Below are 16364 nucleotides of genomic sequence, written 5' to 3'. Positions count from 1 at the left end.
ACACCCAGTGCTCATCCCGTCAAGTGCCCCCCTCAGTGGCTGTCACTCATTCACCCCCACCCCCCGCCCTCCTCCCCTTCCACCACCCCTAGTTCATTTCCCAGAGTTAGGAGTCTCTCATGTTCTGTCTCCCCTTCTGACATTTCCTACCCATTTCTTCTCCCTTCCTTAATATTCCCCTTCACTATTATTTATATTCCCCAAATGAATGAGAACATGTAATGTTTGTCCTTCTCCGATTGACTTATTTCACTCAGCATAATACCCTCCAGTTCCATCCACGTTGCAGCAAATGGTGGGTATTTGTCGTTTCTAATGGCTGAGTAATATTCCATTGTATACATAAACCACATCTTCTTTATCCATTCATCTTTCGATGGACACCAAGGCTCCTTCCACAGTTTGGCTATCGTGGACATTGCTGCTATAAACATAGGGGTGCAGGTGTTTACTCTTTCATCAAAGTCTCTCTCTCTCCCTCTCTCATTTCACTTCCTACACTTGTTATCTCTACTTGGTAACTCAAGCCAGACATGTAGACACCTTTGTCTCATTCAATCACTGTATAACATCTAGACCCAAATCTTTTCAGAAATATGTTCTGTATCCAGCCCCTCTTATGGACCCCAGGTAACCTCTGTCATCTTTTACCTGAATTACTATAATAGTTTCCAAACTGGTCCTCATGCTTCCAGTGTTTCTCCACTGCCACAAAAAAAAATCTTTCCAAAATGAATATATGATCATGTGATTTTGATAATTCATTGCCTTGCAAGGCATATAAGGTTTGTTTTGATTCAGCCTCTGTCTATCCTTCTGGCATAATTTCTTGCCATGCTACCATTTACAACCTGTGTGTTAGCTATGTGGAATTATTTTCAGATTGCCTGAGCTGACCATGGTCTTTCTTACTTTAAAACCTTACACATACATCATATTATTTTTATGCAGAAATTACTTTTATTATGTTAGAATATTCCTTAGTGTTTTGGCAATTATTCATGTGAAGGAGAGTCCAGAAAACAGATTTATGACTGTATTAGCCTTGTCCTTGATTAGAGATTTATGAATTATACAAAAAATATTATTCCCTAGAGAAGGTTACTCTAAAAGTAGTAGTAGAAAAGGTCTAAGAGACTGTGAACTTAGAAGAGCATCTCCCTGCTTGTCTGGCTGTTCCAGGTGAACCAGAAGACTTCAGTACAAGGATGGACATGTTTTCTTTGTTGAATTTAAAGCTTTACAACAGTTCGAATGCTCTTTCTTGCATGCAATAGGTCAAAGGCTTCATTAATTTGGTCAAAAGACAGACTGTGAGTCACAAATTCATCAACTTTTATATTTCTGGACATATATTCAGACACCAACTTTGGGACACTTTCCACACTCTTCCATCCTCCAAAGGCAGTGCCTTTCCATATGTGCCCTGTTACCAGCTGAAATGGACGAGTGGCGATTTCTTCACCTGAAGCAGCTACTCAGCTATGACGCTGACACCCCAGCCTTTGTGGCAGGCCTCTAGCGCTGCTCTTATGACTTTCAAGTTACCAATACACTCAAAGGAATAGTCCACTCCCCCATCAGTCATTTCAATGAGCACTTCCTGGATGGGTTTACTGAAGTCCTGGGGGTTAATACATTCAGAGGCTCCAAACACCTTGGCCCTTGAGAATTTATCTTTATTGATGTCCACACCAATGATCCGGGATGCACCAGCCACCTTACGACCCATGATAGTCACCAATCCAACTCCTCCTAGGCCAAAGACGGCACAAGTAGAGCCAGGCTCCACCTTGGCAGTGTTCAGAGCAGCACCGTAACCAGTTGAAATGCCACAACCGAGAAGGCAGACTTTATCCAAAGTTTCTAAAGGATCTATTTTAGCAACAGAGATATCAGCCACAACTGTATATTCAGAAAATGTGCTGGTTCCCATATAATGTAAAATTGTCTTTCCTTTGCAAGTGAATCTGCTAGTACCATCTGGTATTAATCCTTTCCCCTGTGTAACTCTTATCTTCTGGCAAAGGTTTGTTTTAGGATTTAGACAAAATTTGCATTCTCCACACTGTGGGATGTAAAGTGGGATGACAGTGTCACCTGCCTTCAGCTTAGTAACTCCTTCGCCAACACTTTCCACAATTCCAGCACCTTCATGTCCTAGGATCACTGGAAAACTCCTTTCAGGATCAGCCCCACTCAGGGTGTAGGCATCGGTGTGGCAAACTGCAGTGGCCATAATCGTAATTAGAACTTCATGAGCCTTTGGGGGTGCCACCTCTACCTCTTCTATAGAGAGAGGCTTTCCTGCCTCCCAGGCAACTGCAGCCTTGCACTTGATAACCTGGTTCGCCATGTCCTCTGCTTCACACATACTTCATATTTTTATATGCCTAGAGTAGTCTTCCCAAGCAACCCTGGATCACTCCTGGCCATTTCTATTCTTAAGAATTATTTGAATCCTTCACTTTTAATCAGCCAGCTAATCACTTCACTGCACACACAGTCTCTTGGTCATGTGTATTACAGCACTTTCCATGACATTCATATCCGTTGCTTTCTCATATATTAGTCTCCCTGATGAACATGTAAACCCCTAAAGGACAGGGACAGTGTCTTTCTCATATTTATAACTTTAGTACCAAGTAGAGTATCTGTAAGTAGTTATTAACTACTTTCCAATGAATGAATGAGTGAATGAATGACCCTGATGTTGCATTGACAACACCCACATTATCTGGATCATCTGGATTCTCTCATCAAACTAATCAGAGAGGGATTGCAGATTAGCCTATCCCATGTTCTCAGATTACTTGTTGAGGGAGAGCTGTGGAAATGTATTTTGTCACACATAGGTGGGGCACAACCATTTTTCCCACAGGCTGGGGTGGCTGAGTCTGATGAAACTTGTCAGGAAAGATGTTAGGTGCAGTGGGACAAGGATTTGGAAGAAAAGAACAATGGGAACTAGACAATAATGTTACTGGAAAGGAAAGGCTCTCATCCCCCTAGTAATCCAAATACTCAAATCTAGAGTTTATGTGTGTGCTTTCGGAGGTGACATAACCCTCCTCCAGCCCCTGGAATTGCAACAATTGGATACAATTACAGGTTCTAATGCATTTTTCTTTGTACATAACCATTACTTTCATCTTTGAATTCACTTTCTTGGTTTTTTCAGTGTAAACCTAAATAAAATATATCTCTATATTTTTAAATAAATATATTTTTATTGGTGTTCTATTTGCCAACATATAGAATAACACCCAGTGCTCATCCCATCAAGTGCCCCCCTCAGTGCCCATCATCCCCAGCCCCTGCCCTACCACTACCCCTAGTTAGTTTCCCAGAGTTAGTAGTCTCTCATGTTCTGTCTCCCTCCCTGATATTTCCCACTCATTTTTCTCCTTTCCCGTTTATTCCCTTTCAGTATTTTTTATATTCCCCAAATGAATGAGACCATATAATGTTTGTCCTTCTCTGACTGACTTATTTCACTCAGCATAATACACTCCAATTCCATCCACATCAAAGCAAATGGTGGGTATTTGTCATTTCTAAAGGCTGAGTAATATTCCAGAAGTCAGTGGCATTTCCATACACTAACAATGAGACTGAAGAAAGAGAAATTAAGGAGTCAATCCCATTTAGAATTGCACCCAAAAGCATAAGATACCTAGGAATAAACCTAACCAAAGAGGTAAAGGATCTATACCCTAAAAACTACAGAACACTTCTGAAAGAAATGGAGGAAGACACAAAAGATGGAAAAATATTCCATGCTCATGGATTGGAAAAATTAATATTGTGAAAATGTCAATGTTACCCAGGGCAATTTACATGTTTAATGCAATCCCTATCTATGCATTTTTTTAGTGCTACCTGGAATAAATTAATTTGAAAGAGGTGTGATTTGTTTATTGGTTGATTGGTTTTTAAGACACCCAGTCAGAGGAGCAATTCAACAATATCAGAGCTGATAAATTCATTTTAAGAATTTGAGGAAGAAGATGCTTTAATGGTCTTATTAAAGTCCTCTTTAAAAAAAGAAAGATACTGCTTAGTGAGGTATTGAGAAGATGTTCATATTTTAAAAATCCAAAAACTGCAAAAAAAGAACTATTCATCAAGATCAGGAGCTTTTGCACAGCAAAGGATACAGTCAACAAAACTAAAAGACAACCTACAGAATGGGAGAAGATATTTGCAAATGACGTATCAGTTAAGTGCTAGTTTCCAAGATCTCTAAAGAACTTATTAAACTCAACAGCAAAGAAACAAACAATCCAATCATGAAATGGGCAAAAGACATGAAGAGAAATCTCACAGAGGAATACATAGACATGGCTCGAATATTTATGAACTCTCTTCTTCTTCTGGATGTAGGGTCTATTTGCTGTTTTTTCTCCAGCTCCTTTAGGTGCAAGGTTAGCTTTTGTATTTGAGTTCTTTCCGGTTTTTGGATGGATACTTGTATTGCGATGTATTTCCCCCTCAGGACTGCTTTTGCTGCATCCCAAAGATTTTGAACAGTTGTATCTTCATTCTCATTAGTTTCCATGAATCTTTTTAATTCTTCCCTAATTTCCTGGTTGACTCATCTTTTAGCAGGATAGCACAATGGTCCTTATCCTCCACGTGTTTGAAATCCTTCCAAACTTCTTGTTATTCTAATTTCAAAGCATTGTGGTCTGAAAATATGCAGGGGGACGATCCCAATATTTTGGTATCGCTTAAGACCTGATTTATGACCCAGTATGTGGTCTATTCTGTAGAAAGTTCCATGTGCACTTGAGAAGAATGTGTATTCAGTTGTGTTTGGATGTAAAGTTCTGTAAATATCTGTGAAATCCATCTGGTCCAGTGTATCATTTAAAGCTCTTGTTTCTTTGGAGATATGCTTAGAAGACCTGTCGATTGTAAAACACGCTACATTCAAGTCACCAAGTATAAGTATATTATTATCTAAGTATGTCTTAATTTTGGTTATTATTTGATTGATATACTTGGTAGCTCCCACATTCGGGGCATAAATATTGATGATTGTTAAGTCCTCTTGTTGGATAGATCCTATAAGTATGATATAGTCAAAATGGATGAAATATCTAAATGTGAGACAAGATTCCATCAAAATCCTAGAGGAGAACACAGGCAACACCCTTTTTGAACTCGGCCACAGTAACTTCTTGCAAGATACATCCACAAAGGCAAAAGAAACAAAAGCAAAAATGAACTATTGGGTCTTCATCAAGATAAGAAGCTTTTGCACAGCAAAGAAACAGTCAGCATAACTAAAAGACAACCTACAGAATGGGAGAAGATATTTGCAAATGACATATCAGATAAAGGGCTAATATCCAATATCTATAAAGAAGTTATTAAACTCAACAGCAAAGAAACAATCCAATCATGAAATGGGCAAAAGACATGAAGAGAAATCTCACAGAGGAAGACATAGACATGGTATGGATAATTTTTTATGTGCAAGATTGTTGTAGGGAAAGTGTCTGAAACATAGCAACTAGGCATTCAATAAATTTTAGTTTTCTTCTTTTAATCCACAGTGGAATGAATAACCCAAATGTTGATTGTTTTGTATTACATCAAATAATGGCAGTAGAGTAGAACTCAGTTTTTTCATTTCCAGCCCTAGTAGAATCTTGGAAGTAACGACTTTAAGCTGGCAGTAATTTGCTTAACACTGGTATCTGAATTCTTGAGCTCCCTAGATCCTGTTTTTCTTTTTTTTTCAGCCCAAGCAGACCCATCTCATTTACATATTTCAGTCTCTCTCTCTTTCTCTATTTCCTCTTTTCTAACAGCTGTACTATGGGAAATTGCTTCTTCTACCCTTCATATCTATGTTCTAATGAAGGACTTATAACCAGTTAACTCTTAAAGCTTTAATTCTAAAGAAAGGTGGTAAAGCCAGAGACAAATCTAAGCCATTTGGAACCATCGGGTGACTCTCCACTTCATTTTCTTTCTAATTGCTATACTTTATGGCAGACAGGAGGACACACGTTTTTTTTGTCAATGTACCTCATGAAGAAATGAGAAAATCAGCAATAGGAGAGACTTCTTAAGAGTTCTAAATAACCTTTTAAAAATGTCCACTTGATGGCATGAGCACTGGGTGTTATGCTATATGTTGGCAAGTTGAACTCCAATAAAAAATAAATTTAAAAAATAAAGAAATAAAAATGGACACATTTCCTTTGCAGATTCCATACTTCCTTGTGATAGATGGCTTTATAAAACAAAGAGAATACTTGTAAACTTCTATGGTAACTCTATGTGCCTATAGGTAGAGCTTCACTCACCTTCACTTACCATGCTTACCAAAGTTTAGGTAAGATGTTGCTTAAAGTGGATTTCAGAATTCAGGTTAGTGGCCTTTTATTTTTATTTTTTTTAAAGATTTTATTTATTTATTCATGGGAGACACAGAGCAAGAGAGAGAGGGAGAGGCAGAGTCACGGGCAGAGGGAGAAGCAGGCTCCATGCAAGAAGCCTGATGTGGGACTCGATCCTGGATCTACAAGATCACAACCTGGGCTGAAGGTGGTGCTAAACCACTGAGCCACCCCTGCTGCCCGGTGAGTGGCGTTTTAATAATGCCAAGTTGTTTATTGTCAGAGAGGGATCTACCCTCTGCTTGCTGGCTTGATTTATTTCCAGTTGAATCCAGAGTTGTCTCAGTTTTCATCCTTTCTCTTACTCAGCTTTGATCACATAGAATGCCCAACAGAGATTGCTTTCAGCTTATAGCATTTTATTAGGAGGTCCTTTCTGGTTAACAAAATTCCTAAAAAACAAAACAAAACAAAATTCCTATAACCAGGACTTACATTCCAACAAAGCAACCAGTGCATGTGGTGTGTCTGGTACAAACTGACCTCCAATTACCCACATCCAAAGGTTTCTTTACCTAGGAAGTTTGAAGGAAGAAGACTTTTGTCTTTGTTTCTCCTAATTTAGCCACTCAGAATTCCTCCTTGGTGCCCTGTTCTCCTCCATAACAGTACAGTCATTCTGTGAGGAATGCATTGATATTACTTGGTGCTCTTTGGCACAGAGATACTTTATGTATAGGATGCTGGCACACAGATGGTGGAAGAGGGGAAATCTCTAGCTATACATTAACCTATGATGCTTCTTTTCCCAATGTGATTGCATCAAAGAAATTTCAACTGTTCACAGGGTTTCCACATGTGGGCACCCAGTTTCTAACCTTTTTCCTTTTAGACCACATCTGATGCTTCACTCTATCTTCTCTTTCATCTTAGAAGTGGAATATGTGGGGATGCCTGGATGGCTCCGTGGTTGAGCATCTGCCTTTGGCTCAGGGCGTGATCTTGGAGTCCCTAGATTGAGTCCCATGTCGGGCTCTCTGCATGGAGCCTGCTTCTCCCTCTGCCTTTCTCTCTCTGTGTCTCTCATGAATGAATAAATAAAATCTTTTTAAAAAAGAGGTAGGGCAGCCCAGGTGGCTCAGCGGTTTAGTGCCGCCTTCCGCCTGGGGCGGGATCCTGGAGACCCGGGATTGAGTCCCACAACGGGCTCCCTGCGTGGAGCCTGCTTCTCCCTCTGCCTGTGTCTCTGCCTCTATCTCTCTCTCTGTGTCTCTTGTGAATAAATAAATAAAAACTTAAAAACTTAAAAAAAAGGTAGAATATGTGGGAATATATATATATATATATATATATATATATATATATATATATATATATATACTCAGCTGTCAGAAAAGATGAATATTTACCATTTGCATTGATGTGGATGGAACTGGAGGGTATTATGCTGAATGCAATAAGTCAATTAAAGAAAGACAATTATATGGTTTCATTCATATGTGGAATATAGAAAACAGCACAGAGGATCATAGGGGAAGGGAAGGAAGATTGAGGGGGAAGTCATCAGAGAGGGAGAAAAGCCATGGGAGTCTAAACTATAGGAAACAATGGGAGTTGCTGGAGGGGAGATGGGTGGGGGGGATGGGGTAATTGGGAATTAAGGACCTCGACGGGTGGCATCATTAATAAAATGGTTGGCCGTGTGGGGACACCCCATGCATAGGATCTGGCGGTTATGCTGACAATGACATTGGCGCCATTTCAACAACGGGGCACGGGGAGAGCATCCTGAAGGTCAATCTGGCCAGACTCACTCTCTTCCAGGTAGAACAAGGAAAGACCCTGGAAGAGGCAGCCGACATGTCATTGGGTTATATGAAGTCAAAGCTGAAGGGTTTAGGTGGTGTCACCTTGGTCAGCAAAGCAGGAGACTGAGCGGTGAGGTGGACCTCCGCCTCCATGCCCTGGGCGCCCGCCAAGGATGGCAAGCTGCACTCTGGAATTGATCTTGAGGAGACCAATGTCACTGACCTGCCCTAGGGCCCTGAAAATTGTATCCTAGATGCTAGCTTGGAAGGAAAGTCCAGTTTCCTGGTGTGGAGACTTGGCTTAATCCATTAGATCTAGAAGTGGAAAAAAATTAATTAATTAAGGACATTAAGTAGGGCACGTGAGGTGATGAGCACTGGGTGTTATACACATCGGATAAACTGTTGAACACTACATCTGAGATGAATGATGTACTACTATATGTTGGCTAATTGAATTTAAAATTTAAAAAGTAGAATATGTCACTCAATTGTTTTAGGATACTTTGGTATAACTTGAACAATTGCCTTCAGACTGACTGAAACAAGTTATTGAGGGTATTAGCAATCTGGACTATAACATTTTTGCATTACATTTAAGCTTGAAATGAATGTGGAGTCATTTCATTCAATTCAAAGGATTATAGGAATCATTCATAAATATTTGATCTATATACATATACACACACGTATAAACACTCAAACATATACAGTAAAGGTGAATTTAATTAGTTCAGTAGACTGGCAAGATTTCAGACACTCCTAAATTTATACTTGGAGATGAAAGAATGTAGTATTACAAATGTATGAACAGACCCCCAGGCAGAGTGGAAAGAGGTTTGAGAATCAGAAACCAATACCCTGGTTGCAGCAGCACTTCTAATTAGGTGCATGATATTAACAAGTTAATCTTTTGAGTGTCATATACTTTACCTACAATGGAAATGGTTTGGATGAGATTAAACATTATTAAATTTATTTTCTTCTTTTTTTGTTTCAAGTTTTTATTTAAATTCTACTGCATTAACATATAGTGCAATATTAGTTTTAGGAGTAGAATTCAGTGATTCATCACTTACATATAACACACAGTGCTTATGACAATGAGAGCCCTCCTTAATACCATCACCTTTTAACCCATTCCCCGCCCACCTCCCATCCATCAACCTTCAGTTTGTTCTCTATACTTAAGAATCTCTTATGGTTTATATCTCTATCTTGTTTTCCTTCTTCTATGTTCATCTGTTTAGTTTCTTAAATTCCACATATGAATGAAATCATATGGTATCTGTCTTTCTTGACTGACTTATTTCACCTAGCAAATGCACTCTAGTTCCATCCATGTCATTGCAAATGATCTCATTCTTTCGATGGCTGAGTAATATTCCATTATATATTCCATTAATATATATTATATATTCCATTATATATTCCATTAAATATTCCATTAATATATATTATATAGATAATATTCCATTATATATCACACATTATATACATATATATATAAAAAAATATATATATAATAACTTCTTTATCCATTCCTCAGTCAATGGACATTTGGGCTCTTTCCATAATTTGGCCATTGTTGATAATGGCTGATGTTGCTATAAACATTGGGGTGCATGTTCCCCTTCAAATAAGTAATTTTGTATCCTTTTGGTAAATATCTGGTATTACGATTGCTGGGTCATAAGGTAGTTCTATTTTTAACTTTTTGAGGATCAATACTGTTTTCCAGAGAGTCTACACCAGTCTTCATTCCTACCAACAGTATAATAGGATTCCTCTTTTTCTGCATCCTCATCAACATATGTTATTTCTTGTGTTGTTAATTTCCACCATTCTGACAGATAGGACATAGTATCTCATCATGGTCTTGATTTATATTTCCCTAATGATGAGTGATGTTGAGCATTTTTTCATGTGTCTGCTGGCCATCTGTATATTTTCTTTGAAAAAAATGTCTGCTTGTGTCTTCTGCCCATTTCTTCACTAGATTTTTTTTTGGGTGTTGAGTTTGATAAGTTCTTTGTAGATTTGGATACTAGCCCTTTATCTGATATGTCATTTACAAATATCTTCTTCAATGTCATAGGTTGCCTTTTAGTTATGTTGATCATTTACGTCACTGTGCAGAAGCTTTTTATCTTGATGCAGCCCAATAGTTCATTTCACTTTTGTTTCCCTTGACTCAGGAGATATGTCTAGCAAGAAGTTGCTGCAGCTGATGCCAAAGAGGCTGCTGCCTGTGTCCTCCTCTAGGATTTTTATGATTTCCTGTCTCACATTGAGGTATTTCACTATTTTGATTTATTTATTTTCATGTAGAGTGTAAGAAAGTGGTCCAGTTTCATTCTTCTGCTTGTGACTGTCCAGTTTTCTCAACACCATTTGTTGAAGAGATTGTCTTCTTTCCATTGGATATTCCTTCCTGCTTTGTTGATTAGTTAACCATAGAGTTGTGGGTCCATTTCTGGGTTCTCTATTCTGTTACATTTGTCTATGTATCTTTTTTTGTGCCAGTACCATACTGTCTTGATGATCACAACTTTGTAGTAAAGCTTGAAGTCTAGCATTGTGGGTCCTCTAGCTTTTCTTTTCAAGATTGCTTTGGCTATTCAGGATCTTTTGTGGTTCTGTACAAATTTTAGGATTGTTCTAGTTCTGGGGAAAATGGTGGTAATATTTTGATAGGGATTGAATTGAATATGTAGATTGCTCTGGGTAGCATAGACATTTTAACAATATTTGTTCTTCCAATCCATGAGCGTGGAATGCATTTCCATTTCCTTGCATCATCTTCAAATTCTTTCATAAATGTTCTATAGTTTTCAGAGTACAGATCATTTTCCTCTCTGGTTAGGCTTATTTCTAGGTATATTATGGGTTTTGGTGAAATTGTGAATGGGATAGGTTCCTTGATTTCTTTTTCTGCTGCTTCATTGTTGGCGTATAGAAATGCAACTGACTTCTTTATGTTGATTTTATGTCCTGTGACTTTACTGAATTTGTGTATCAGTTATAACAATTTTTTGGTGGAGTCTTTTGGGTTTTCTACATAGAGTATCACGTCACTTGGAAAGAGGGAATGCTTGACTTCTTTTTTGCAGATTTGGATGCCTTTTATTTTTTTAAAGATTTTATTTATTTCTTCATGACACACACACACACACACACACACACACACACACACACACACACAGTCAGAGACATAGGCAGAGGGAGAAGCAGGCCTCCTGCAGGGAACCTGATATGTGACTCCATCCCAGGACCCTGGGATCACAACTTGAGCTGAAGGCAGATGCTGAACCACTGAGCCACCAAGGCGCCCCAGGTTTGGATGCCTTTTAATTTTTTGTGTTGTCTGATCGCTGAGTCTAGGACTTTCAGTACTATGCTAAATAACCGTGGTGAAAGTGGGCATCACTGTCTTGTTCCCTTTTTTTCCCCAAAAAAAGCTCTCAGTTTTTACCCATTGAGGATGATATTAGCTGTGGGTCTTTTGTATGTGGCTTTTATGTTGCTGAGGTATGTTCCATCTATTCCTACTTTGTGGAGGGTATTTTAAAATCAATAATGGATGTATTTTTTCAAATGCTTTATCAGCATCTACTGAGAAGATCATATGATTCTTATCCTTTCTTTTATTAATGTGGTGTATCACGTTGATTGATTTGTGAATATTGAACTATACTTGCAGCTCAGGAATAAAACCCACTTGATTGTGATAAACGATTCTTCTAATATGTTGTTGTATTAGATTTGCTAGTATCTTGTTGGGAATTTTTACATCTATGTTCATTAGAGATATTGGCCTATAATTCTCTTTTTGAGTGGAGTCTTTGGTTTTGGGATAAGGTAATGCTGGCCTAATAGAATGAGTTTGGAAGTTTTCCTTACATTTCTATTTTTTGGAACAGTTTGACATGAGTAGGTATTAACTTTTCTTTAAATTATTGGTAGAGTTCCCTTGGGAAGCCATCTGGCCCTGGATTTTTGTGTTTTGGGAGAGTATTACTGATTCAATTTCTTTGCTGTTTATCGGTCTGTTCAAATTTCCTATTTCTTCTTGTTTCGGTTTTGGTAGTTTGTATGTTTCTAGGAATTTATCGATTTCTTCCAGATTGCTCAATTTGTTGGTATATACTTTTAAAAATAATATCCTCTTAAGGGCAGGGGGTGGGGGTTACTGGGTGGCGGACACTGAGGGGGGCACTTGACGGGATGAGCACTGGGTGTTATTCTGTATGTTGGCAAATTGAACACCAATAAAAAATAAATTTATTATTAAAAAAATATTCCCTTATAATTGTTTGCTTTTCTGTGGTGTTGGTTGTGATTTCTCCTCTCTCATTCATGATTTCATTTATTTGGATCCTTTCTCTTTTCTTTTTAATAAGTCTAGCTAGGGGTTGATCATTTTTATTGATTATTCCAAGGAGCCAACTCCTGGTTCATTGATCTTGTTCTGTTCTTTTAGTTTCTCTATCATTTATTTCTGCTCTAGTATTTATTATTTCCCATCTTCTGCTGCCTTTAGGTTTCATTTTGTTGTTCTTTATCCAGCTCCTTTAGGTATAAGATTAGGTTGCATATTTGAGATTTTTCTGCTTCCTGAGGTAGCCTGTATTGCTATATGCTTCCCTCATGTGATCACTTTTGTTATATCCCAAAGGTTTTGGACCATTCTGCTTTCATTTTCATTTGTTTCCATGTATTTTAAAATTTCTTCCTTAACTTTCTGGTTGACCCATTCATTCCTTGGCAGGATTTTGTTTAACCTCCATGTATTTGTGGTCTTTCAAAAATTTCCTTGTAGTTGACTTCAACTTTCATAGCATGTGCTCAGAAAATATCCATGATATAATCTCAGTATCTTTTAATTCTTTATTTAAATTCAATTTAGTTACCATATAGTGTATTATTTGTTTCAGAGATAGAATTTAGTAATTCATCAGTTGCATTAAAACACCCATTGCTCATCATATCACGTACCTTTCTTAACGCCCATCACCCAGTAATCCCATCCTCCCACCCACCTACCGTTCAGCGACCCTGTTTGTTTCCGATAGTTAAGAGTCTCTTATGGTTTGCCTCCCTCTCAATTTTCTTTCTTTCTTTTTTTTATTGGAGTTCAATTTGCCAACATATAGTATAACACCCAGTGCTCATCCCGTCAAGTGCCCCCTCAGTGCCCGTCACCTAGTCATCCAGTCCCCCTGTCCACCTCCCCTTCCACTACCCCTTGTTTTTTTTCCCAGATTTAGGAGCCTCTCATGTTCTGTCTCCCTCTCTGATATTTCCCATTCATTTTCTCTCCTTTCCATTTATTCCCTTTCCCTAATTTTTGTATTCCCCAAATGAATGAGACCATATAATGTTTGTCCTTCTCCGATTGACTTATTTCACTCAGCATAATACCCTCCAGTTCCATCCACGTTGAAGCAAATGGTGGGTATTTGTCATTTCTAATGGCTGAGCAATATTCCATTGTATACATATACCACATATTCTTTATCCATTCATCTTTTGATGGACAATGAGGCTCCTTCCACAGTTTGGCTATTGTGGACATTGCTGCTATGAACATTGGGGTGCAGGTGTCCCGGCGTTTCATTACATCTGTATCTTTGGGGTAAATCCCCAGCAGTGCAATTGCTGGGTCATAGGGCAGATCTATTTTTAACACTTTGAGGAACCTCCACACAGTTTTCCAGAGTGGAAGAACAATATTTGTTCTTCCAATCCATGAGCGTGGAATGCATTTCCATTTCCTTGCATCATCTTCAAATTCTTTCATAAATGTTCTATAGTTTTCAGAGTACAGATCATTTTCCTCTCTGGTTAGGCTTATTTCTAGGTATATTATGGGTTTTGGTGAAATTGTGAATGGGATAGGTTCCTTGATTTCTTTTTCTGCTGCTTCATTGTTGGCGTATAGAAATGCAACTGACTTCTTTATGTTGATTTTATGTCCTGTGACTTTACTGAATTTGTGTATCAGTTATAACAATTTTTTGGTGGAGTCTTTTGGGTTTTCTACATAGAGTATCACGTCACTTGGAAAGAGGGAATGCTTGACTTCTTTTTTGCAGATTTGGATGCCTTTTATTTTTTTAAAGATTTTATTTGCATTTTTTGAGGGTGTTGAGTTTGATATGTTCTTTCTAGATGTTAGATCTTGCCCTTTATCTGATATGTCATTTGTTGCTTTTAGATTTGTTGATTGTTTCCTTTGCTGCATAGAACTTTATCCTGATAAAGTCCCAATAAATCATTTTTGCTGCATTTCCCTTTGCTTTGGAGATGTCTATCAAGAGGTTTGTCTATCCTGGGTCTCTTCTGGTTCCATATATATTTAGGATTGCTGATTACAGCTCTGTGTAAATCAACAATGGTATTTTGATAGAGATTGCATTGATGTATCAATTGTTTTGGGTAATAAAGTCACTTTAAGCATATTTATTCATTAGTCCATGAATGTGGAATACTTTTCTTTTCTTTGTGTCTTCCTCAATTTCTTTCATGAGTGTTCTATAGTTTTCAGAGTACAGATAGTCAGTTTGTACTATCTATCTGTACTGCCTATCTGTACAAACTAGCTTGAGTTAGATTTATTCTTAGGTATCTCATGGGTTTCGGTGCAATTGAAAATGATATCTATTACTTGATTTCTCTTTTCCGCTTCATTTTTCTGGTGTACAGAGGTGCTACTGACTTCTGTGCATTGATCTTATATCTTGAGACATTGCTGAATTCCTGTATCTGTTCTAGTAATTTTTTTGCTTGAGTCTTTTGGGTTTTCTACATAGAATATCATGGCATCTGAGAAGAGAGATGTTTGAATTCTTCTTTGCAAATGACATGATACTGTATATAGAAAGCACAAAAGACTCCACCCCAAGATTGCTAGAACTCATACATCAATTCAGCAATGTGGCAAGATACAAAATAAATGCACAGAAATTAGTGGCATTTCTATACACTAACAATGAGACTGAAGAAAGAAATTAAGGAAACAATCCCATATACAATTGCACCCAAAACCATAAGGTACCCAGAAATAAACCTAACCAAAGAGATAAAGTATCTACACACTAAAAACTATGGAACACTTCTGAAAGAAATTGAGGAAGACACAAAGAGATGGAAAAACATTCCACGCTCATAGATTAGAAGAATGAATATTGTGAAATGCGTATGCTACCCGGGCAATTTACACATTCAATGCAATCTCTATCAAAATACCATAGACTTTCTTCAGAGAGTTGGAAAAAATCATCTTAAGATTTGTGTGGAATCAGAAAAGACCCTGAATAGCCAGAGGAATATTGAAAAAGAAAACCAATGCTGGGAGCATCACAATGCCAGCTATCAAGCTGTATTACAAAGCTGTGATCATGAAGACAGCATAGAAATGGCACAAAAACAGATACATAGATCAATGGAACAGAATCAAGAACCCAGAAATGGGCCATCAACTAATATGATCAACTAATATTCGACAAAGCAGGAAAGACTATCCACTGGAAAAAGGACAGTCCCTTCAAAAAATGGTGCTGGGAAAATTGGACAGCCATATGCAGAAGAATGAAACCAGACCATTCTCTTACTCCATACACAAAGATAAACTAAAAATGGATGAAAGATCTAAATGTGAGACAAGAATCCATCAAAATCCTAGAGAAGAACACAGGCAGCAATCTTTTTGAACTTGGCCACCGCAACTTCTTGCAAGATAGGTCTATGAAGGCAAGGGAAACAAAAGCAAAAATGAACTATTGGGACTTTATCAGGATAAAAGCTTCTGCACAGCAAGAGAAACAGTCAACAATGGGATACCTGGGTGGCTCAGAAGTTGAGCTTCTGCCTTTGGCTCAGGGTGGGATCCCAGAGTCCTGGAATCGAGCACCACATTGGGCTCCCTGCATGGAGCCTGCTTCTCCCTTTGCCTGTGTCTCTGCCTCTCTCTCTGTCTCTCATGAATGAATGAATAAAATCTTAAAGAAAAGAAACAGTCAACAAAACTAAAAGCCAACCTATAGAATGGGAGAAGATATTTGCAAATGACATATCAGATAAAGGGCTAGTATCCAAAATCTATAAAGAACTTACCAAATTCAACATCTAAGAAACAAAAAATCCAATCATGAAATGGGCAGAAGACATGAACAGAAATTTCACCATATAAGACATA

General features: G+C 38.0%; 1 pseudogene; it reads right to left on the bottom strand.

Annotated features, from left to right (window-relative positions):
* Nucleotides 1-994: 994 nt before the first annotated feature.
* LOC112907936 (alcohol dehydrogenase class-3 pseudogene) lies at nt 995-2363 on the bottom strand (annotated as a pseudogene).
* Between the last annotated feature and the right edge of the window lie 14001 nt (nt 2364-16364).

This window comes from Vulpes vulpes, chromosome 8 (genome assembly GCF_048418805.1).
Source record: "Vulpes vulpes isolate BD-2025 chromosome 8, VulVul3, whole genome shotgun sequence".
Taxonomy (NCBI): Eukaryota; Metazoa; Chordata; class Mammalia; order Carnivora; family Canidae; genus Vulpes; species Vulpes vulpes.
This window is presented reverse-complemented; position numbering and strand designations above follow the sequence as displayed.